At 40.2% G+C, this 23559-nt stretch overlaps 1 long non-coding RNA gene across 1 annotated transcript in view; it reads left to right on the top strand.

The window, feature by feature from the left end:
* The first annotated feature begins 4502 nt into the window (after positions 1-4502).
* The window catches only part of LOC134737869 (uncharacterized), a 38766-nt gene continuing 19709 nt past the window's right edge, over positions 4503-23559 (top strand). Inside the window, exons 1-2 of the long non-coding RNA XR_010123270.1 lie at positions 4503-4731; positions 6486-6618. This is a non-coding gene — a long non-coding RNA (uncharacterized LOC134737869). The remainder of the gene's footprint in view (positions 4732-6485; positions 6619-23559) is intronic.

The raw sequence follows: 23559 nt of genomic DNA on the forward strand, positions 1-23559 counted from the left end.
TGTGAATGTGTAGTACACTGAAATCTTCCTCAGCCAGTTCTTTTATGGGGGAAAAGCAGTTTTATATTTCCCAAAAGCCTTGACCTTAACAATTAATTGGAGGAAGGAGTTAGGGTGGGAGATGAATGAGATGACCATTCAAGAGTGTGTCCATCTGCACTGGGAGGAGGGTCTCATCACAGAGAGAAGACCCTCGAGTCATGGAGCCAAGACAGTCAGGGAAAGGGACAGGATAGAAAGGGTTAGGTCTCTACACCCTGGTGACCCCCTTTAAAATTTCAGAGTTGGAAGGTGTCTTCATTAGCTTGAGTTGCCATAACAAAATACCATGGGCCATGTGGCTTAAATAATGAAAACTCATTTTCTCAACAGTTCTGAGGGCTGGAAGGACAAGTTGAGGGTGCCGGAATGGTCATTTCTGGTGAGGCTCCTTTCCTTTTCTGCAGACGGCCCACTTCGTGCTGTGTCCTCACATGTCCTTTGCTCTGTGAGTGCCCATCCCTGGTACCTCTCTTCTTATAGGTACACTAGTCCTATAGGATTAGGGCCCTGCCCTTCTGATCCCATTTAACCTGAATTACCTCCTAAAAGCCCTGTCTCCAAATACAGTCACAATGGGGGTTAGGACTTCAACATATGAGTTTGGGGAGGATGCAATTCAGTCATAGCAGACAGAACCTTGGAAGTCATTGCACTGATGAGGACTGTTCTGCCAGGTCCAGAGATTTGATAAAGGTCTCTCCGGTTGGAAAGGGTCTCATGTTCCTGATGCTCCTCCACTCTGCTAGAGCCTCAAGTTGAGTCTTTCAACTTTCCCTTTTGCTTTACTCTTCTCAAAACACAGAAAAATAAATAAATATCTCTTAAATAAGCAAACATAGATGGCAACTGCTTCATTTTGACTTATGCCTAAAGACAATATATAGGAGTTTGAGCTACAGTCTCCTTTGAGGCAGAAACCAAACAAAATGCATAACCCATGTTGGATTCCCCATGAACCCAGCGCTGGTCTTACACAGAGTAGGCATGCATAAGTACAGATACTAGTAATATTAATAACAAAATTGTATTTAGTACTTGTACTAAGTGCTTTACATATATTAAGTCATTTAATCCACACTATAATTTCATAGATAGGTTCTAGTATAAATGGCATTTTGCAGACAAAAAAATCAAGGAGGCTGGGCACGGTGGCTCACGCCTGTAATCCCAGCATTTTAGGAGGCCGAGATGGGCAGATCACGAGGTCAGGAGATGGAGATCATCCTGGCTAACATGGTGAAACCCTGTCTCTACTGAAAATACAAAAAAAAAAAAAAATTAGCCAGGCGTGGTGGCGGGTGCCTGTAGTCCCAGCTACACGGGAGGCTGAGGCAGGAGAATGGTGTGAACCCTGGAGGTGGAGCTTGCAGTGAGCCAAGATCACGCCACTGCACTCCAGCCTGGGCTACAGAGCAAGACTCCGTCTCAAAAAGTAAAAAATAAAAAATAAATCAAGGCACAGGGAAGTTTATTAATTTATTCGTTTCATTAATGTATAAATGAGAGAATTGATCAAGATATTTAAAGACTGCTCTAAGCTCTATGCTTCAACACTGCATAGCCATATCATTTATTTTATTTACAATATTTGGATATAGATTTTTTATGTATTTAGGAGGAGTTGTTATTGTTTGATTATTGTTGTTAAAGGTAAGAGAATACCAGGCAAATCACACTAATAATAAAGTCACTAACTATAAGTATTCAACTCTTTATATCAGTGTATTTATATCATTACCCAGTATACATACTTATACTAAAACAAGTTTCCCAAAAATAATATTTAGCCTTACTATATACGGTAATGTACTCTGCTATTTTCTCTTGTATTCTATTTTAGTCTATTTAGTTTGTCTATTCAATTTAAGTTTTTAATGCAGATCATGACCAACCAAGTAGAGATTTCAAGAGCCACAATCCAGTCACAGTCAGCTGTTTGAAAAACAACACTACTATGTATGTACAGCATCTATGTATTACATATATAGCATCTATATTATATATTTATATACATATTACATTTTTCTCAACAACATACACATGCACATATACACCTAATAAGTAGATTTTTCTTTTTCCCTCAGCTGCTGAAATTCAGGAGTATAAAGATGTTATAATATGTGTACATTTTAAAGCTTTCAGAATGTTTAAAAAAATGCTTTGTTGTTACCCTAAAGTAAAAGGGACTAACATATTTCAGACGTTTAGGCTTTGGGAAGTCATTTAATTTTTCCCCAGTCTTCTCTCACAGTATGTTTCCTTTTGTTGGATGTGACTTTCCTAATAGGAACTTATTTTATAGTTAAACAATTCAGGTCAGACATCAGATTGTGTCTCTATTTAAGTTCTAAATTGCATCAGACACCAAAATGCCTCCTAAGATTCTGGTGCTGAATCCGAGTTTCTGTGAATGTTCAGAACTGCAGAAAACCCTGTTTTCTTAACATGAAATCTATTACATAATGAACTTCTGCAGAGGGTAAGATCCAAAGCTGAAAAAGTGATGCGGTGTGATACATTGTCAGAAGCAATAGTGCGACATGGAAGATTTGATCTTCCAGTGCTGTGGAGAAAAGAATAAATAAAGGAATAAATTAAGATATGTCTTGGAATGGTGTCCTCAGGAAGGAGATATATTAACAGGCAGGTATAGAACAGTAATCGCCTAGGAAGAGCTAATATATTAAAAAGGATGATAAAGAGATAGGTTTGAAGCATTCCCTATTTATATATTATTTTTAAATATGCCAAAGAAAAGGAACCAGTGCACACCCAGTTGAACTGAAATGTTGTTTCCTGAAAATATTTAGAGGAGTAAATGTTTTATGAAGACCAGAGGCATACAAGTAAGCATATCACCACGGAATTTAAAAGTTGTGAGAACTCCTTTTTAAAGAGTCCCATTGATATCAGTTTCCTTTCCCTCAAAACAACGTTAGTTCCATTGCTCTTCTTTCTTCCTAAAGCAAGTTACAGTCGTCTTTGGATGAGCCATGCCGAGAGAGGATTCTACTGGCACTGGCTCATCCAACACGTTATTTGTACGCAGCACTGAGTCCACTTTATCAGAGCAGTGCTCCTAAAGCTGGCAAATTTGTGTGCTCCACTCCCTGAGGATCTTCCTGGAAGCCTGGGGTAAGTCAGGGAAGGGCCGACAAAAGACGCTAAAACTGCAAATAGATCACCTGTTTGTGGTTCATGAAGACTTTAGTCCATTGATTCTCAAACTTGAACAGGCATCAGAAACACCTGGAGGGCTTGTGAAAACCCAGACTGTTGAGCCCATCCCCAGGGTTCTGATTCAGTGGATCTGGGGAGGGGCCAGAGACTTTGCATATTCAACAGTTACCAGGTGCTGCCTGCTATGTTCTGGAACACACTTTGAGAATCACTGCTCTAGTCCCATTCTGTGGAGTTAGGACACTTAAAGTTAATATCAGATTAAGGTGTAGAACCTCCCTGATTTCTTTAGAGACACCAGCTACAAGCTGGTGATCAAATTGACTAAAGGCCAAACATCACAAATGAAAGTGATGAGCAAATAAGTATAAAAGGCAACTATTATAATCACAAAAAATGCTGTGAGGTTCTCAAGGTTGTATCTTTCAAGAAAGGAAGGGAAAACAAAATTGTATAAGACGTAATGACCATACAAGTAAATGGTGCGGACCTCATTCTTCCTTTTTAATAAATAGCTGACGTATTTTCATGTCACCAAAGAGCAAGAGAGGTGGCATGTGGATCATACAAGCAACGTGTAATTTATCTGCAGCTAAAAATAAAGATTTCAGAGTACAAATGCTGCGAAACACAGGAGATGTTAAAATAGAGAGAGAGAGGTAAGGAGAGAAAAAGCGAGAGAAAGAAAGAAAAGTTGAGCAGGGTAATTGAGAGAAACAGTCCTCTGGCAAAGACAGCCCTGTCTCTCTGAAACAGTTTATCAACTGATTTGGGGGCAGGAGGCTGACTGCAGCAAGCCTAAATGTGATTCCATTTCCCACAATGCCACAGGGTGGTTCACACAGAACAAAGCTCCGCTTCTTTACCTGAGTGCCAGGTAAGCCGTCGGAAACAGCCACCGTCAGTGGGAGGAAAGCAGATTGCTTTAAGAGAAAAAGGCTTTATTAAAATTCAAAGAAAAAAATAAGCTGAGATGATTTAGAAAGCATTATGCATTTATTGAACAAACACTGCTAAAGACATTTCAGCAAACTGTGTGTTTAAAAAGTAATAAATAGCTATTGTGCTTACTTCATAAACTTGTCAGACTGTCTTCATTTTATTTTCCTGAACAAACTGAATTTCTGTACTGCTCATCCCCAGCCAGTTAATAAATACATCACCCTAAAAAGTGCTGTGGTATTAAATTTACAGCAGATAAAATATGGATGAAGTTGCTGTGCCTCAGGTACGTCAAGTGTGATTTAATATCTCACACTCCTCTTATGAGGAGTAAAAGATTATTCGGCTGCTTCAACCGCCAGAGAGCGAGGTGACCTTTGCCCCCAAGTAACAGCCACTCAGCAAATAGCACCAAATGAAGACGGAGAATAACATATAGATTTGCCACAAGAAAAAATTGATCTAAATCCATATATCAAATCTGCTGATCAGAGCTCTAGAGAAATGCTTCACAATCCTTGGCAAGCACTTGCAGGAAGTTTGGGCAGAAAGAAGACCTTCCTGAAGGTATATAGGATATTTTGGTTTTTCAATTTTTTACTTTATTACTATTATCCTTATTGGTCTTTCATATCATTGGAATAAAATCTCTTTAGAAGAAAATGCTGTTTGGCTTAATGTCTTAGTGGTGAGTATTTTCTTCTCTCTGGAGAAAGTATAACCTCTTTGAGCATTTCAGAGATCCGGAGAATCTTATAAATGAAGGCGTTGTTCCCCAGCAAAATTTCTCAACAATCTGATTTAATTTATATCTTTTTTAAAAGTTCCATCTAAAATGATAAAAAAAAAATCTCCAAGGAAAACATTTGTTAGCACAGAAAATAAATTCTTATGATTAACATTCTACCATCCAAAAAGGCTGGTGACTGGGAGAGTTCTCTACACTTCAAAGGTAGGAGAGGAATGAGTTTTAAAACAAGGGTAAAAAAAAAAAAAAGAAGCAAATTGCTGCTGAGCTATTTTTATTTCAAATATATAAAAGTAGAGTTGGTAAGTGCCATGTATAAATCTTCAAAGTGCAGATTGCCAAGGGTCTTCCTCTAAAGACTGCTGTGAAAAAATAAACTTCGGCAATTAAAGCGGCTTTTTCCTTTCACCATGAAGTGAGGGAAGTGGCCGGGTGTCCCAGGGGCTCCTGGTATCCTCTGTGTTCCTAGGCAGTGGTGAGCCTTTGCTAATTTCAAAAATCTCTTCAGCTCTGGGCCTTCGCAAATAAAAGCTTCTGTCACCTCTCCTAAAATGTGACTGCTCCACGGTTTGAGGTTTTGTGTTTGTTTATTTGTTTTTCACTGGGCACTTTTGTGCTCAGTTGGTAATTGGTTTTACTGAGCCAGAGGGGGCTGGGGACAAGGCTGTTTATTTCAACTTCCTTCAACGGTGAATAGTGAGGCATTGGCACTAGCGGATAGGTTCACACAAACGCTATGATTCTTAACATATATGAATTTGGAGGGAAATAGTCCAGAATCAGGTGAGAGAGGGGATTGAGTAGGGTGGTTTGGTGGGCGGGGGCGGGGGGGTGCGGGGAGGGGGAGGTGTGTGTTTGTGTTTGTGTGCAAGAGCCTATTTATAATAGAAGATTTCCTACCACAAATGAACATTCTTTTGAAAGTAGATGTGCTGGACAGGCCCGCAGCCCCTTCCTAGACTGGCCCAGATGTCACTGAGTTCAACAGCTGTTCATCTCTGCACCTTTCCAAATAAGTGCTTTCCCCATTCCAGCTATACAATGGATTGGTCAAGGCAGGGTGACATTTCTTGAGTGACAGATGTGTCTACTGCTGTGGTAGCACCGGCCCGCCCACTTGCTGGCAATCTCTGGTTCCAGGAGGAGCAGTAATATTTCCTTTGTTTGCCTCTGTGGGGAGAGGTGAACAGGGCTGGCTGAGGGTGGGGGTTTGAGAGAAACCGCTGGGAAGAGAGGAAAAGAGAGACCATCTCCTTATGCCAGGGATTATTTTCTTTTTAAAATATATATGTGCACATTGTGAGCATAGAAGAATTTAAGCCAACTGGCAAGGATCTAGAGGTCGTGCAGGGCTGGGAAGGTTTTAAAGGCATGCAACTTCAAATCCCATGACAGAAAGCCTCCTCATGTCAGTCTTTCCCAAATTGACCAGACAGGGAAGGAAAATTGCATTGGGACCACCGAGGAAAGGAAAATGATGTCCTGATTTCTAAATATCATAATAGATTCCAAAGGCTAATTTCTCTTTTCAAACTGCTATTTTATTTTTTTTTTGTTTCTCTCCTGTCCCCAGCTTAAATTAATAAATCATCTTGTCAACTGTTTCTCAGTGTGGAATGTGTTCCTCAAAAATCTGCTGAGAAATCAGGATCCCCGGGGATTTACGTGCACCTTGCGCTGTGATGACCAGCAAGAGCCCCACCTGAGTAGGTCCTGAAGGGAGTCTCTTCAGTTAAGGGTCTTCCTTTTTCTTTTCATATAGGTTGAAGAGATCTACATGTGAGCAATATTGACTGAGGTTCTGCACTGTATTTGCAAAACTAGCTTTGCGGGGAATAAACTTGACTAACTGGAAATGATCCCATGGTAATTAATTAGCATTTCGAAACCAAAGTGGCCATTTATTTTCTAATTTTTTAAAAAGCTAACAATACCATTAATTATTCCTTTTATGAGTCTTGATAATGGCTGTTTACTGTCAATACATTAATATTACACTAGCAGGGACATAACACTCTTGCATATCATAGCATTGTTGCTTTCAACAGGCCACAACATGGATCTCTGCAGTTCTATCCTGAGAAACCCGATTACAGGTGTCACACAAAATCTTGCAACTCCTGGTGCTTCAAGTCAGAGGCACCACTTTTGATTTTTGCCTACCTCTCCTCTGCTAAGGCCCTTCCCTGGAATGTGCCCTCTTGGCATCAACCTGTAACCGATAAGACATGATCTCAGCACTTAACGTTTCTAATCCAAAAACCTACTCCAGTCCTACTGTCAAATGAAGTTGCAACTAATCGTTTATTGTTTAAAGTTTTGCTTTGTTTTTAATTCAACTTAAAACCCAGGTCACGTGCTGGTGTATTTTTTAGTAGATTTTATTTTTTAGAACAGAACTTTAGAGTCTTCCTGGTACATTTTTAATATTGTCTTTAGATTTGTTTTATTTGTCATTCAATCAATGTCACTGAATATATTTAGAAATTATAGGCCTGGCGCAGTGGCTCACGCCTGTAATCCCAGCACTTTGGGAAGCTGAGGAGGGAAGATCACGAGGTCAGGAGATGGAGATCATCCTGGCTAACATAGTGAAACTCTGTCTCTACTAAAAATACAAAAAATTAGCCGGGCGTGGTGGCGGGCACCTGTAGTCCCAGCTACTCAGGAGGCTGAGGCAGGAGAATGGCGTGAACCCGGAATGGGGAGCTTGCAGTGAGCTGAGATAGCGCCACTGCATTCCAGCCTGGGTGACAGAGTGAGACTCTGTCTCAAAAAAAAAAAAAAGAAAAGAAAAGAAAAGAAATTATAAACCATGGCTTTTGAGCTGTATGGATGAGAATTTGCAGTCCTGAAACAATAATGAAGGAAAAAATATCATTTAGAATTGTAATGGTGCTATGACTAAAAAATATATATGTATGAAAAGCTAAAGAAAAGAACAGACATAGAAATAAAGATCCTTAGAATTTACAAAGAAACTACATTATTCAATGTTGTCCTTAGGGAAAAAAAAACCTTATAGATAAAATTAGTGGATGAAAAGGAAAAAATATTTTTAGAGTATTTACTATATGTCTACACACACACATCTAATGGCCCCTCTAAAATGTTGTACCAAATAATACCCTTCATATCCATTTAGGAGAGAACATCCACTTTCACAAATATGAAAAATGCTGATTATTCTCATTATTTTAAATTTGTGATAAATTGTATCATGCTTTAAGTTGTAATTAACTGATTTCTGATGTTTGAAGTTTTTTGCATGTGTTTTTCTCTAGTGACCTTCTTCATGACCTTATTTGTCTGTTAGGGTATTCATTTTTTTTCTTACTGATGTAGAAAAGCTGTTTTATATTTAAGAATGAATGTTAACTTTTGTCATTTAGTTACAAGAATGTTCTCCAAGTTTGTTATTTGCCTTCTATTTTTAAATTAATTTTGCTTTGTTAGTTGTTATTGTAATATAGAAACTAGGGGTGGGAGTTACTTAATTTTTGTATATTATAGTATGGTAGAATGTATTAGACTGTCCTTTACACTTTCTGTCTCTAGTGTAATTCAATGTAGGTTCTCCCATCCACTTCAACATTATATATTCACCTTGTATTAGTCAGGGTTCTCTAGAGGGACAGAACTAATGGAATACATATATAATCCCAGCACTTTGGGAGGCCGAGACGGGTGGATCACGAGGTCAGGAGATCGAGACCATCCTGGCTAACACAGTGAAACCCCATCTCTACTAAAAATACAAAAAAAATGAGCCGGGCACGGTGGCGAGCACCTGTAGTCCCAGCTACTCGAGAGGCTGAGGCAGGAGAATGGCATGAACCCAGGAGGCGGAGCTTGCAATGAGCCAAGATTGCACCACTGCACTCCAGCCTGGGCGACAGAGCAAGACTCCATCTCAAAAAATAATAATAATAAATATATATTATATTTATGTATATATATGTATGTATATGTGTGTGTGTGTATATATATATATATATATATATATATATGAGTTTATTAAGTATTAACTCACCCAATTATAAGGTCCCACAATAGGCTGTCTGCAGGCTGAGGAGCAAGGAGAGCCAGTCTGAGTTTCAAAACTGAAGAACTTGGAGTCTGATGTTCAAGGGCAGGAAGCATCCAGCACAGAGAAAGATGTAGCCTGGGAGGCTAGGCTAGTCTCTCTTTTCATGTTTTTCTGCCTGCTTTTATTCTAGCTGCACTGGCAGTTGATTAGATGGTGCCCACCCAGATTACGGGTGGGTCTGCCTTTCCCAGCCCACTGACTCAAACGTTAATCTCCTTTGGCAACACTCTCACATACACATCCAGGATCAATACTTTGTATCCTTCAATCCAATCAAGTTGACACCCAGTATTAATCATCACAAGCCCACCCCTTGTCAACTTGAACCCATATACATCTCCAGAGATCGTACATAATCTTCAAATAAAGACAATAATAAGGTCATAATTACACCTAACATAATACAGCTATGCTTTGTACAACCAGAAACGTACCAATCCCCAACCCAAATATTATTACATGAAGTTAACAATACTTAAATGCTGATGTGAACTCAATAAATTTTGTATCATATGATAAAGAAGAAAGTAAATAAAATATTTTCTTAGTCCAAGTGTATATATGCACAAACATGTTTTTAACACAAGAAGGAAGAAATGCTCCTGACAATTACAGTCCTCATTTCTGCACCTGGTCATGTGGTCATAGCTGTTATTGATGACTACCTTCTTCTACTCATTCTATATTCCCTTTGACTTCAGCAAGCACCTCAGCATGTCATGGTTTTTTTCCTGGTGGAGTGACCCAAACCTTCATTCCTGAGGGGTGTGGGTCATTTGTAGTGCTGCTGGATTGAGCTGTTGTAGTTCCCCATTGACCTTAATCACAGGGCATGGTAATACTAAGAGACACCCTAATGGATTTCCTGTATTCCATGCCTACTCTTCTTTATGTCTGTTGTGCAGTAGTAGACTGATTTCATCTTGATAGTCGGGCTGATCACCCCAACCATTACTGTAACTCCCTTCTTAGCCTGTTGATTTAAAGGTAGGAGGAACCCAAAACATCCAGGTGGCAATCTTATCTTCCAGTTTAATGGAATCATTGTGTCTCCTGGTAGCAATGTTCCTCCCTCTGGAACTAAGACATCTAGGCCAGCAGAATGTAATGTTGCGGAAACAGAAAACAAAATTTTGCTAGTGGATCACTAAGGGTGATGGTGAGTTGTGCCACTTCCCCGTCCACCCCTTGATTCCTGGACCTGTGAATCCTGGCTATGGGATAAACAGTACCATATATTGGACACTGATTCAGATCATACATGGCTTTCTGGAGAACTTTGCCCCAGCCCTGCAAAGTATTGTTACCTAGCTGGCATTGTAATTGTGACTTCAAAAGGATATTCCACGGTTCTATCAATCCAGCTGCTTCAGGATGATGGGGAACATGGTAAGACCAGTGAATTCCCTGAGCATGAGCCCACTGCTGCACTTCTTTAGCCATAAAGTGAATGACTTGGTCAGAGGCAATGCTGTGTGGAATACCATGACCATGGATAAGGCATTCCATGAGTCCACAGATGGTAGTCTTGGCAGAAGCATTGCATGCAGGATACACAAACCCATATCTGGAGTAAGTATCTATTCCAGTGAGGACAAGTGTCTGCCCTTTCCATGATGGAGGAGGTCCAATATAATCAACCTGCCACCAGGTAGCTGGCTGATCACCCCGAGAAATGGTGCCATAACAAGGGATCAGTGTTGGTCTGGCAAACTGAACACTCAGCAGTGGTTGTAACCAGGTCAGCCTTAATGAGTGCAAGTCCATGTTGCTGAGCCCATACGTAACCTCCATCCCTGCTACTATGGTCACTTTGTTCATGGGCCCACTGGGGGATGACGGGGTGGCTGGGGAAAGAGGCTGAGTGGTGTCCACAGAATGGGTCATCCTATCCACTTGATTATTAAAATCCTCCCCTGCTGAAGTCACCCATTGGTGAGCACTCACATGGGATACAAATATCTTCACAGTTTTTGACCTCTCAGAGAGGTCCATCCACATACCTCTTTCCCAGATTTCTTTGTCACCAATTTTCCAATCATGCTTCTTTCAAGTCCCTGACCACCCAGCCAAACCATTGGCTACAGCCCATGAATCAATATATAATCACTCATCTGGCCCCATTTCTCCTTTCATGCAAAGTTCACAACCAGGTGCACTGCGAGAAGTTCTGCCCACTGGAAAGATGTCCCTTCCCCACTGCCCTTCAGGGATGTCCTAGAAAGGGGCTGTAGTGTTGCAGCTGTCCACTTTCGGGTGGTGCCTGCATATCATACAGAATCATCTCTGCACCAGGCCCTAGCCTTCTCTTCCTCTGTCAACTGATCATACAGAACTACCGTTGAGGCCATCGGTGCAGGCTGGGGGAGAGAAGGCAGGTGGCAGGAGTGGAGACCACGGGCATCTGAGCCATTTCCTCATGTAGCTTACTTGTGCCTTCAGGACCTGCTGGAGCCTGATCACATGCATACCACCTCCATTTGGTGACGGAATGCTGCTGTGCATGACACACTTTATGGCTAGATGGGTCAGAAAGCACCCAGTTCATGATCAACTGTTCAGGTCGCATGGTGACTTGATGACCCATAGTCAAATGTTCAGTTTTCACTAAAGCCCAGTAACAGGCCAAGAGCTGTCTCTCAAAAGGAGAGTAGGTATCTGCAGAAGATGGCAGGGCCTTGCTCCAAAATCCTAGAGGCCCACGCTGTGACTCACCTATGGGAGCCTGTCAAAGGCTCCAAACAACATCCCTATCTGCCACTGACACCTCAAGCACCATTGGATCTGCTGGGTCATATGGCCCACATGGCAGAGCAGCTTGCACAGCAGCCTGGACCTGTTGCAGAGCCTTCTCCTGCTCTGGACCCCATTCAAAACTGGCAGTCTTTCAGGTCACTTGATAAATGGGCTGGAGCAACACACCCAGATGAGGAATGTGCTGCCTCCAAAATCCAAATAGGCCCACCAGGCGTTGTGCCTCTTTCTTGGTTGTAGGAGGGGCCAAATGCAGCAACTGATTCTTCACCTTAGAAGTAATATCTCAACAGGCCCCACACCACTGGATGCCTAGAAATTTTCCTGAGGTAGAAGGTCCCTGAATTTTAGTCGGATTTATTTCCTATCCTCTGGCATGCAACTGTCTCACCAATAAGTCCAGTGTGTCTGCTACTTCTTGCTCACTGGATCCAATCAGCATAATGTCATCAATGTAATAGACCAGTGTGATATTTTGTGGAAGCGAAAAGCAATGAAGTCCTCTCTGAATAGGATTATGACACAAAGCCAGAGAGTTGATATACCCCTGAGATAGGACAGTAAAGGTATATTGCTGGCCTTACCAGCTGATGGCAAATCCCTTCTGGTGGGTCTTATGGACAGGAATGGAGAAAAAGGCATTTGCCAAGTCAATGGCTGTATACCAGATACCAGGAGATGTGTTAATTTGCTGAAGCAATGAAACCACATCTGGTACAGCAGCTGCAATTGGAGTCACAACTTGGTTAACCTTACAACAATCCATTGTCATTCTCCAAGATCCATCTATCTTCTACACAGGCGAATTGGGAGAGTTGAAAGGGGATGCGGTGGGAATCACCACCCCTGCATCTTTCAAGTCCTTGATGGTGACGCTAATCGCTGTAATCCCTGCAGGGATGCAATACTGTGTTTGATTTACTATTTTTCTAGGTAGAGGCAGCTCTAATGGCTTCCTTTTGGCCTTTCTCACCATAGTAGCCCTCTACCTACCAGTCAGGGAGCCAATGTGGGGGTTCTGCCAGCTGCTAAGTATGTCTATGCCAATTATGCATTCTGGCATTGAGGAAATGAACACAGGATGAGTCCAGGGACACACTGGACCCACTGTAAGTCAGACCTGAGCTAAAGCTCCATTAATTACCTCACCTCCATAAGCTCCTACTTTAACCGGAAGACCACAGTGTTGTTTTGGGTTCCCCAGAATCAATGACAACTCAGAGTTAGTGTCCAGTAGTCCCCAAAATGTCTGATCATTTCCCTTTCCCCAGTGCACAGATACCCTGGTAAAAGGCCAGAGGTCTCCTTGGGGAAGGATGGGAGAAAGATTAAATGAATGAATTGTGGGTAATGTACTGGGCTTCTTCCTCAAAGGGACCTGGCCTCCCCTTCATTCAAGGGATTCTAGCTCAAGTCTGGAAATTGATTGAGGTGCTGTGATTCTCTGTCGTTATAATTTGAATTAGTCTTTTGTCCATTCAACCTAGAAGTTTTCTGCTTGTATTAATTAAGTAGGATTGCAGTAGACTTCTTATTGATTTTAATTCTAAGAACACCATGATTAATTAGCCAATGCCAGAGTTCTACATGAGTCAGACTATTATGATTATTCTGATTGCAGCTTTGCCTCTGCTATCCATTATGGGTAGCTATGCCCACCTTGCCTTTAATGGTTGAGTGCCACCACTTGGCCCCTTCCACCTCAAAAGCCAATTATTCCCATTGTATTTAAATTGTATAGTTGAGTGACTGTTGTTCCTACTGTAAGATCTAACATACAGAGAAGAGCAATTACAGGGCTCTTCAAAGATGCAGGTTCTGCCCTTGCAAATCTATTCTGCAAGGCATTGGGATGAATAGGTCTAAAGTGACTAACCCACTCCACCATCCCAATCTCCCTAAGGCTTTGGATCCCTTCCTCTACATTAAACCAAGGGAGATCAGGCATTTCCAGCTCCCTCACAGTGGGCCATAATTTAATCCATATTTCAGCTAACCAAGCAAATAAACTATTAGAACTATTTTAACTCCCCACACTGCAACATTAAATGCAGAGTCCCTACTTAGTGGGCCCAAATCAATAAATTCAGCCTGATCCAACTATATGTTCCTTCCACCATTATCCCAGATCCTTAATATCTATTCCCATGACTGTTCTCCAGATTTCTGTTAATATAAATTAGAAAACTCAAGCAGTTCTTTTCAAGTGTAGCACACCTCCTCATGGATCATACTCTCAACCTCACCTCTAGGGGCCCGCCAGGACTTTAGCCTAGTTATAGGTCTAGAAGCAAACACGGGTATTGTGGGTGGATCCTGAGGAGAATCAACATTATCTTGCCTGGCAACTGCCTCAGGGGAGGCCATCATTGTTGCCTTAGGCAGCACAGGGTTTGTCTCCTCAGACAAAGTTGTAAAGGCTGATAGCAGCATGGTTCAGGGAGGGGATGTTGCCAGTACTGGAGATGGGGAAGCTGCTCCTTCTGGCAAAAAGAATTCATCAGAGTTTACAAACTCAGTGTCCCCAGCTTCATCAGGGTCCTCCCACACATCTGCATTGCAAGTTGCAGGGTCCCATTCTTTTCCAATCAATTCCCTCACTTTAACAGTAGACACCTGGCAAGGCTGTGCATGAACCTTTTTTTGCAGGTTAGCCACTCACATGATAAGAGCTTCTGTCTGTTTTTCCACAATTTCAGCTCTTTCTCTATAGGAGATAAAACTCTCACTCAGGGCAATCTTAGCAGATTTGAGGCTTAGTATCTGCTTCTGAAGCCGGAAGATAGAATTCCTGAGTTCATCATTTTCTGTCATCACTTTGTCCACTGAACTTAGGAACAACCAACCAGCTTCATTATGTTCCTTGGTTGTCCACATATGGTCAAAGGTATTATGTATAGAGTCACTAAACTCCTTGCCTCTCATGAGTGATGAATCAGGAGTGTCAAATGCATTTATTTTGCATAACTCTCTGAACAGTTCATGCCAAGGATTCTCAGTGTTCTCCATACTATTAGAAGTAAGAGTCCTTAGCATTTAGGGGTCTAATTATATTAAGTAGTCAACTCCAGAAACCCCAAAATCAACAAAAGAACTCCATCCTTAATATTCTGTTCCTCTAGAACCACTCCTGGTACCAAAATCTGTATTAGTCAGGGTTCTCTAGAGAGACAGAACTAATGGAATATATATATATATATATATGTACACACACATACATACATAAAGGATGGTTTATTAAGTATTAACTCTCATGATCACAAGGTTCCATAATAGGCCATCTGCAGGCTGAGGAGCAAGGAGAGCTAGTCCAATTCCAAAACTGAAGAACTTGGAGTCCAATGTTCGAGAGCAGGAAGCATCCTGCGTGGGAGAAAGATGTAGGCTGGGAGGCTAGGCCAGTCTCTCTTTTCACATTTTTCTGCCTGCTTTTATTCTAGCTGCATTGGCAGCTGATTAGACGGTGCCCACCCAGATTAAGGGTCAGTCTGCCTTTCCCAGCCCACTGACTCAAATGTTAATCTCCTTTGGCAACACCCTCACAGACACATCCAGGATCAATACTTGGTATCTTTCAATCCAATTGAGTTGACACTCAGTGTTATCCATCACACACCTATATTTTCTTCTTGTATTTGGTTCCAATAATCTGAATATTTTTGTACCATTGTTATGCAGTTTTCATCCCTGTGGTATATTTTGATATCTGTTAAAACAAATTTTTCCTCATTTATATTTTCAAGATTTCCTTTGCATTCTGGAGTATTTAGTCTTACAATTGGATGATTTAGAATAATGTTAGATTCCAAATTCTGATTGACAGTTTTACTAAAATTTTATGAAATTTGTGTTTTTACTTGAAAAAAGCTAATGTTTTTGCCATTACTGAGTCTTCCCATCCAGGACACTGCAATCTTTTTATTCATGCTGGCCTTTTTATCATATTATTCATTAGAGTTTTCATATCTTATTATCAGTCCGGTACTTTACTTTCCAAACATACTCCTGACTATAGGGTTTTATACCATTTTTTAAGAATTATTGTAATGATATTAACAGGGCATAGTGGTGTGCACCTATAGTCCCAGCTACTTGGGAGGCAGAGGAGGGAGGATTGCTTGAGCCCAAAATTTCGAACCTGCAGTGAGCTATGATCACACCACTGCCTTCCAGCCTGGGTAACAAAGCAAGACCTCATCTCTAAAGAAATTAATTTTTTTAAAGAATTACTGTAATTATGGGAGAAAGTTATCACTTTTTGTATTTATTTTCTTACCAGCTGAAGTTTCTTACTATTATTCCACATAGTTATTCAGTTGCCTCCTTTTTATTTCACAGGTCCATAGTCACATCATCTACAAATAATAATTTTATCTCTCTTTTCTTAATATTTACATACCATATTTTGCATTCTTATCGAATTGCATTGGCTGGCTTTTTCTGAAAAAATAAATTTACAATGAATTAAATAAATTAAAAAATTAAATAACAAGGTGTGTGTGCTTGCTTTCTCCTGCATTTAAAGAAATACTTTCACTACTTCACTATAAAATAGGATGCTATTATTTGATTTGAGATATTCTATATCCATTTTGCTATAAGTTATAATCAAGAATGGAGGTTAAATTTTACATAATGATTCATTAACTTCAATGAGATACTGTTTCTTTTTTTCTATAGATAAAATAAATGATACTAATAGATTTGAAGACATCTTTACATTTCTGAGATAAACTTTAATTGTGCAGGGTGGATTAAAATGATTAAATACTGCTGAATTCATTGTAGTAATGCTTTACTTAGGAATTTTGTGTTTATGTTCAAAAGTGATAGCAATCAATGGTTTCCTCTTTTCTGTTCAATTCTTGGCAAGATTTGTTATCAGAATTTCTCTACCTTGATAAAAATATTGCAAAATGTGCTTTATTTTTATCCTATACAACAGTTTATATAATTTGGAAAATAATTGTTTCTTGAAGTTTTAAAGGATCCCGCTGGGCCTAGAACCAGCTTTTTCCAAATGAGTACTATTGACATCATGACTGGATTTCCCATGTTTCCCAGACCTCTCTATATAATTTTTCTTCTGGGAATTTTATCCTGACTTACTATGATTCCATTATTGTATCTTTCTTCTTTTAGGCTTTATAATATTTGCATTCCCCCAAACAAATCAGCAATTGTTGCTAACAGATTTGTTTAAATGTTAATGTGGTATGTATATTTGTCCCCTTCAAATCTCATGTTGAAATGTAATCCCCAATGTTGACAGTGGGGCCTAATGGGAGGTATTTGGGCCATGAGGGCAGCTTCCTCATGAGTGACTTGATGACTTCCTCACAGTTATGAGATCACGGGAGAGCTGGTGGTTTAAAAGAGCATGGCACCTCCCCCTTCCCTCTCTTGCTCCCTCTCCCACCATGTGATGTGCCAGCCCCACTTCACCTTCTGCCATGATTATAAGCTTCCTGAGGTCTCACCAGAAGCCAGCAGGTTCTGGCACCATGCTTGTACAACCTGCAAAACCATGAGTCAAATAAACCTCTTTTCTTTATAAATTCCTCAGTCTCAGGTATTCCTTTATACTAATACAAATGAACTAACACAAATGGTACTATGCTCACTACTGATTATTTTACATTTATACTTCCAAGCTCATGAGTTTCAAAATGCACCATTCACTTAGTACCTCAATTGACTTTATTATATCTGTAAATATTTTTTTCAGAAATGAAACATTATTGCTTAACTTCCTTCTAGGCTCCTTCTACCTCTGATATCTTTCTGTGGTTTTCAGACATAAACATCATCTGCTTGGTATAGAATTTAACGGACATATCACTTTTTCCCCAAACTCTATAGATAATGCCTTATTGTTTTCTGGCATGTAATTTGTGTAAAACACAATGGCTAGCTTGAGTTTGTAAATATTTTTTCAAACCTGTATTTTAATCATATTTTATGTTTTTGCCTGCCTGAGAGATTTGTATACACTTAAAATTCAACTGTCTGAGCAAGATATTTCCAAGTATTGGTGTTTACTCAATACCCAGAGAGTCTTTTTAATCAGGGTGACTAAAGAACAAAGAAGAGAAATCATAGCCTTTAGGAAACTCCAATGCCTTTTCTGTCATTACAGTTCCGTTCTTATCATTAGATTCTTTTTAGGGATCTGTGTATTGTCTCATCCTGGGGAAAATGTATACTGTGGAAAAAAATGTTTTACCTTCATTTTCCAATTATAACTTTGAATAATGTTTCTCTTCCAATTCTCCTATTTATTGTGCCACATTTCTTGTTCTGCCTTTTTATACATAAGTTGGTTCTTTATTGCCTTGCCTCCATGTGCATTATTTTATTTTATGATTTATTTTGTTTTGAGACAGAGTCTTGCTCTGTCACCCAGGCTGGAGTGCAGTGGCACGATCTCAGCTCACTGCAACTTCCATCTCTCAGGTTCAAGCAATTCTCATGCCTCAGCCTCCCGAGTAGCTGGGATTACAGGCGCATGCCACCATGCCTGGCTAATTTTTGTATTTTTAGTAGAGACGGGGTTTCGCCATGTTGGCCAGCCTGGTCTCAAAGTCCTGACCTCAGGTGATCCACCCACCTCAGCCTCCCGAAGTGCTGGGATTACAGGCGTAAGACACTGCACCAGGCCATCCATGTGCATTATACTTATTGTTTTCACCTAGTTGTTCTTTACCTTTGAATTTTCAGAAACCTTCTCAAATTCATCTTCCAGAAGACTGATCAATTTTCTGCAATGTCAATGTTCTTTTTAACTCTTCTACATTCTGCTATGGTAGAAAATTTTTCTTATTTTTTCTTAAATATTTTCTTTATCTCAACAGTATTGATTTTTATTTCAATTTTTAAAATTACCTCATCTTTCGTTTCCTACTTCATAGGACTATCATTTTATATTTGCTTTTGCTATCCAAATTATACCTGTTTCTTGGAATAACTTTTCTCCCTCAAAAATCTTCTCTTTAGCTATCTCTTGCATATTCTATGATCTTTTTCTTTAAGGTTGCGGAACTTTTAAAAAAATCTAATTACTCATCTGCAATATCTTTTTTCTCAAACCACTTCTGACACCAAATGTGCCGTTTTTTTCAGACACCAAATACTTGTCGTTTTCTACACCACTTCTCCAATTCTCTGACACAAACTTGATATTCAACAATTTAATTCAATTCAATTCTGACAGTAACCACTAGAGTTAACGCAAACCTCACAGGTAAAGGGCTCAGTCCTGCAAGATTACCCTAACTTCAGATGATAGCCAGATGGCCCAGGAGCTACCCATCCTTCTGACTGACTGCCTATAGATTTCTCAGGTTTGGTAATCCACTAGAACAACTAACAGAACTCAGGAAAGCACTTTATTATTATTAGCGCATCATTCTAAATGCTACAAGTCAGGAACAAACTAATGGAAGAGATGCATGGGTCATTGGGGGAGCGGAGAAACAAAGTTTCCACACCCTTGCTGGGTGCACCACCCTCTCAGCACCTCTATGTGTTCATCAACCTAAAAGATCCCCAACCCCATCATTATTGGGGTTTTTATGGAGGTTTCATTTTGTGGGCATGATTGAAACTATCATTGGCCACTAGTGATTAAACTCAATCTCCAGCCCCACTCCCCTCTTCAAAGGTAGGAGACTGAAGTTGAAAGCTCCAATCCTCTCATCATGGCTTGGTCTTTCTGGTGACCAGCCCCCATTCTGAAATTACAGAGGTCCCCAGCCATGAGTCATCTCATTAGCATACAAAAGACACTCATCACTCAGGGGATTCCAAGGGTTTCAGAAGCTATGTGCCAGGAACCACGGGCAAAGATCAAATATATATGACATATATAAATCATAGATAGCTATATTTCTTATTAATAAATACACATATAAAAGGTATGTAATATACAAATATATGTAAATATATAATATAGATAAATAGTATATAAATAATAAATACATGTATTTATTTATTTTATACTACATTATCTTTAAATAAGAAATGTTTATTCTTATCCTCCTAGTTTCTAAAAATCTATATGATTGGATTATCCTGGGGTCTCCCTTCTTGTTCAGCTGCAGTCTCCAACCTTTTTGGCACCAAGGAACAGTTTCATGGAAGACAATTTTTCCACAGACTGGGTAGGGAGGATGGTTTCAGGATGATTCAAACACATTACATTTATCGTGCATTTTATTTCCATTATTATTACATTGTAATATATAAGGAAATAATTATACAACTCACCATAATGTAGAATCAGTGGGAGCCCTGAGCTTGTTTTCCTGCAACTAGGCAGTCCTATCTGGGAGTAATGGAAGACAGTGACAGATCATCAGGCATTAGATTCTCATAAAGAGCATGCAACCTAGGTCCTTCACATGCGCAGTTCACAGTAGGGTTTGCGCTCTTATAAGAATGCTGATCTGACAGGAGGCAGAGCTCAGGCAGTGGTGTGAGTGATGGGGAGCAGCTGTAAATACAGATAAAGCTTCGCTTAGTCAGCTGCCCACTGCTTACCTCCTGCTCCACGTCCCGGTTCCTAACAGACCACAGACCAGTACTGGTCCATGGCCCAGGGGTTAGGGATTCCTGTTGTGCAGGATTACTCTCTTAAAATTTATATTTAAGGGCTAAAAGGGAGAATTTCTGTTTTCAATTAGCACATTCCCCAGCTGGCAGCTGGAGAAAAGTAGCTGTGAAAGCTGGCCACCAGAAAGAGCCTGCCAGCATCAGAGTTAACTGGTCCCCATGAGCTGCCATCACTAACAGGTTGCAATCTTCAGTTTGGAAACACCAACTTAGAAAGTAGAAGTCAGAGAATCTGGTAACTGTTTGAATATGAAAAATATAAAGAAAGAAAAAATTAAAATTAGGATTTCTAGCTTGGCATCTGGATGATGAAGTATGTCCTCAACCAAAATAGGAACAGATAAATAACTGGGAGTAGATACATTTTGATTTGTTGGTGTAGCAAAGTCTTATTTTGTGCACACTGCATTTGGAGTTACAGTAAGAGTTGAAAATGTTGGGTTTAGAGACCAGGAGAGAGGGAGAGGCTGGAGAAAGAGAACTTTTCGTGCTTAATGCATTAGAAATGGGAGCTGTGGGATCAGTTGAGGTCAACCCATGAGAACATTTAAGGTGAGATGAGAAGAGCACCAAAGACAGGATCGAGATAACACAAAGCTGTTAAGAAGACTGGAAAAGATGTGCAGAAAGTTAAAAGGAAAAGTAGAAATAGGCATGAATACTATTAATAACACTGGCTGATATTTAAAGCAATGGAGCAATTATGTGCCAGGCACTATGTGACACGTTTTAAATTTATTATCTCATTTAAACCTCTCAACTTAAGAAGCAGGTATTATTATGTCCATTTTGAAAATGAAGAAATAGAGGTTCAGAAAAGCTATGAGTCATTTCCACAGTTACACAACAACCTAGCAAAGAAGCCAGGATTCAAATGCATTTAGCCTTAACTTGGAACTGTGACATCGCTGTGCTTGAAACAGAAAGACTTTATATGGTTTCTGTACAGCAGAGGCCCATCCCAGTGTGTGAACTGCTCAGAGTGCAGCATGAGCCCTATTGGAATGGACTAGTGTGGAGAAAGATGAAAAGCAGAGCCTGAGGCAAGTATCCCAGAGCAAGCAGTTTATTTGAGAGGTGTGAGAAACATGGGAAATGAGACAGAGAAGGGAAGGCAGCCAATACATTGTGCAATAACAGGCAAGCTATCACTGTGAACAAATAAAACTTAACCCAGCATGAAAACTCTGGAAAATGAAATGCTTCAGAGTTACTCCAATAGGGTGAGGGAGCTGGGGTATTTATACAGCCCTTCCAGTCAGTTATTGTTTGAGGGCTGTTTCCATGGATTTTAATTCACTGACTCCTAAGTAGAGAAGCTGACCTTAACATGGGGAAAGCACCCTGGTGGAATGCTGATGTTGGCAATTATAATAGAAGTCATCAGTGACACACCATGGCCATAATGCTCGCCAGAGGGATGAGAGTGGGCACCTGAAAATGTCTGCTAATGAAAGTACCTATCAGATCTGCTGACTGTTGTAACCAAGATAAGAAAAGAGGGCCAGGTACAATGGCTCACACTTGTAATCCCTAACCTTTGAGAGGCCGAGGCAGGAGGATCACTTGAGGGCAGAAGTTTGAGAGCAGCCTGGGCAACATAGCAAGACTCTATCTCTATAAAAATAAATAAAAGCAGAGAATTAGCAGGGGTGGTGGAGTGTGCTCTTATAGTACTGGCTACCCAGGAGGCTGAGGTGGGAGGATCACTTGAGTCCAGGAGTTCAAGAATATGGTGAACTGTGATCCAACCTAAATGACAAAGCAAGACTCAGTCTCTAAAAAGAAAATTAAAAACAAACAAACAACAACAACAACAACAAAACAGAAAGAAAGAAAGGAAGAAAAGACACCTTGCAGTCTTTTGACACTAAATCTCACTTGACAAAAACAACCAAAGTCTCAAAATTAAGTATACCTGAGAAAAGATTTTTAAATGATATGGGGCTTCTGCTTAGAAAGATGGAACAAATGCATTTTCTCTAATTTTTCTGCCAAGTACAACTAAAAGCCCTTGATGTAAAACCAACCTCAGAAGAGTCTGAAAAGTGCAGAAAGAATGCAGAATGGCAAGTGAACTTGGGACCGGAGGAAAGACATGATGATGAGTCCTCTGGATTTTCTTTGTGCCTCATATACCCCAGAGTTGGAGCTGAAGAAACTGGGAACATGGAAAAGTCAATAGATACAAACAAAATCCCCCAAAAATGCCTGCTCTTTCTAGCCAAAATGACCAGAAAAAGTGAACACTATCAAGACTAAATTTTAGACAATAACCACTCTATTCCAGCCAAACACCACAAAAGAACATCCCCAGGCCTATCCACACCAGTAAATGTTGAATGGGGAGCCTAGACTTCTACCCTGAACAGGCTGTAATGAATGCCCTAAATCTTCTGCCAGGGTGATATCAGAGAAGGCCATTAAGGAGCTGGGCCTTTCAACCCTGCCAGCAAGTAACAGCGCACCTCTTCCTGCAGAGTCAGTGGTGACTACTTAGGGAGCCTGAACTTCTACACTTACCTGATAGTAATGAGGCACTTTTCACTTGTCTTACTGGGGTGATATTAGAGGAGGCCTGATGGAGAGTCAGGACTTGTATTACTACCCAGCGTCACTCCCCACAGCAGTATCAGTGGAGAGACCACATGGGGAGCCAGAAATTTCAACCATAACCAGCAGTGACAAGGACGTCACCCTTGGGGATCAGTAGAGGTCACATGGAGAACCTGGATTTCTGCTTCCATCTGTAAGTAACAAGGCTGCATATTCCTTTCTCCCCACTTTTTCTTGCCAGAGTAATGCTCAAGAACATCAAGTAAAACAAAATTTAAATAAGATCCAGAATCTCATAACCTGACATGAACTAAGAACCAGGATCTCGAATGAAAAAAAGACCACCAATAGGCGCCAAAACCAAGAATGGTAAAGATGTTAGAGTTATCTGACAAAGATTTTAAAGCAGCTATATAACAGTGCTTTGAAGAGCAAATATGAGCATAATTGAAGCAAATTATTAAAAATAGAAACTCTCAGTAAGAAAGTAGAAGACAAGAAGAACCAAATTGGATTTTTTTTTCCTTTTGTTTTTGGAGATAAGATATCTCACTCTGTTGCCCAGGTTGGAGTGCAGTGGCTCAATCAAAGCTCATTGTAGCCTTGAATTCCTGGGTTCAAGCGATCCTCCCAC

The sequence above is a fragment of the Pongo pygmaeus genome, chromosome 12 (assembly GCF_028885625.2).
Source record: "Pongo pygmaeus isolate AG05252 chromosome 12, NHGRI_mPonPyg2-v2.0_pri, whole genome shotgun sequence".
Taxonomy (NCBI): domain Eukaryota; kingdom Metazoa; phylum Chordata; class Mammalia; order Primates; family Hominidae; genus Pongo; species Pongo pygmaeus.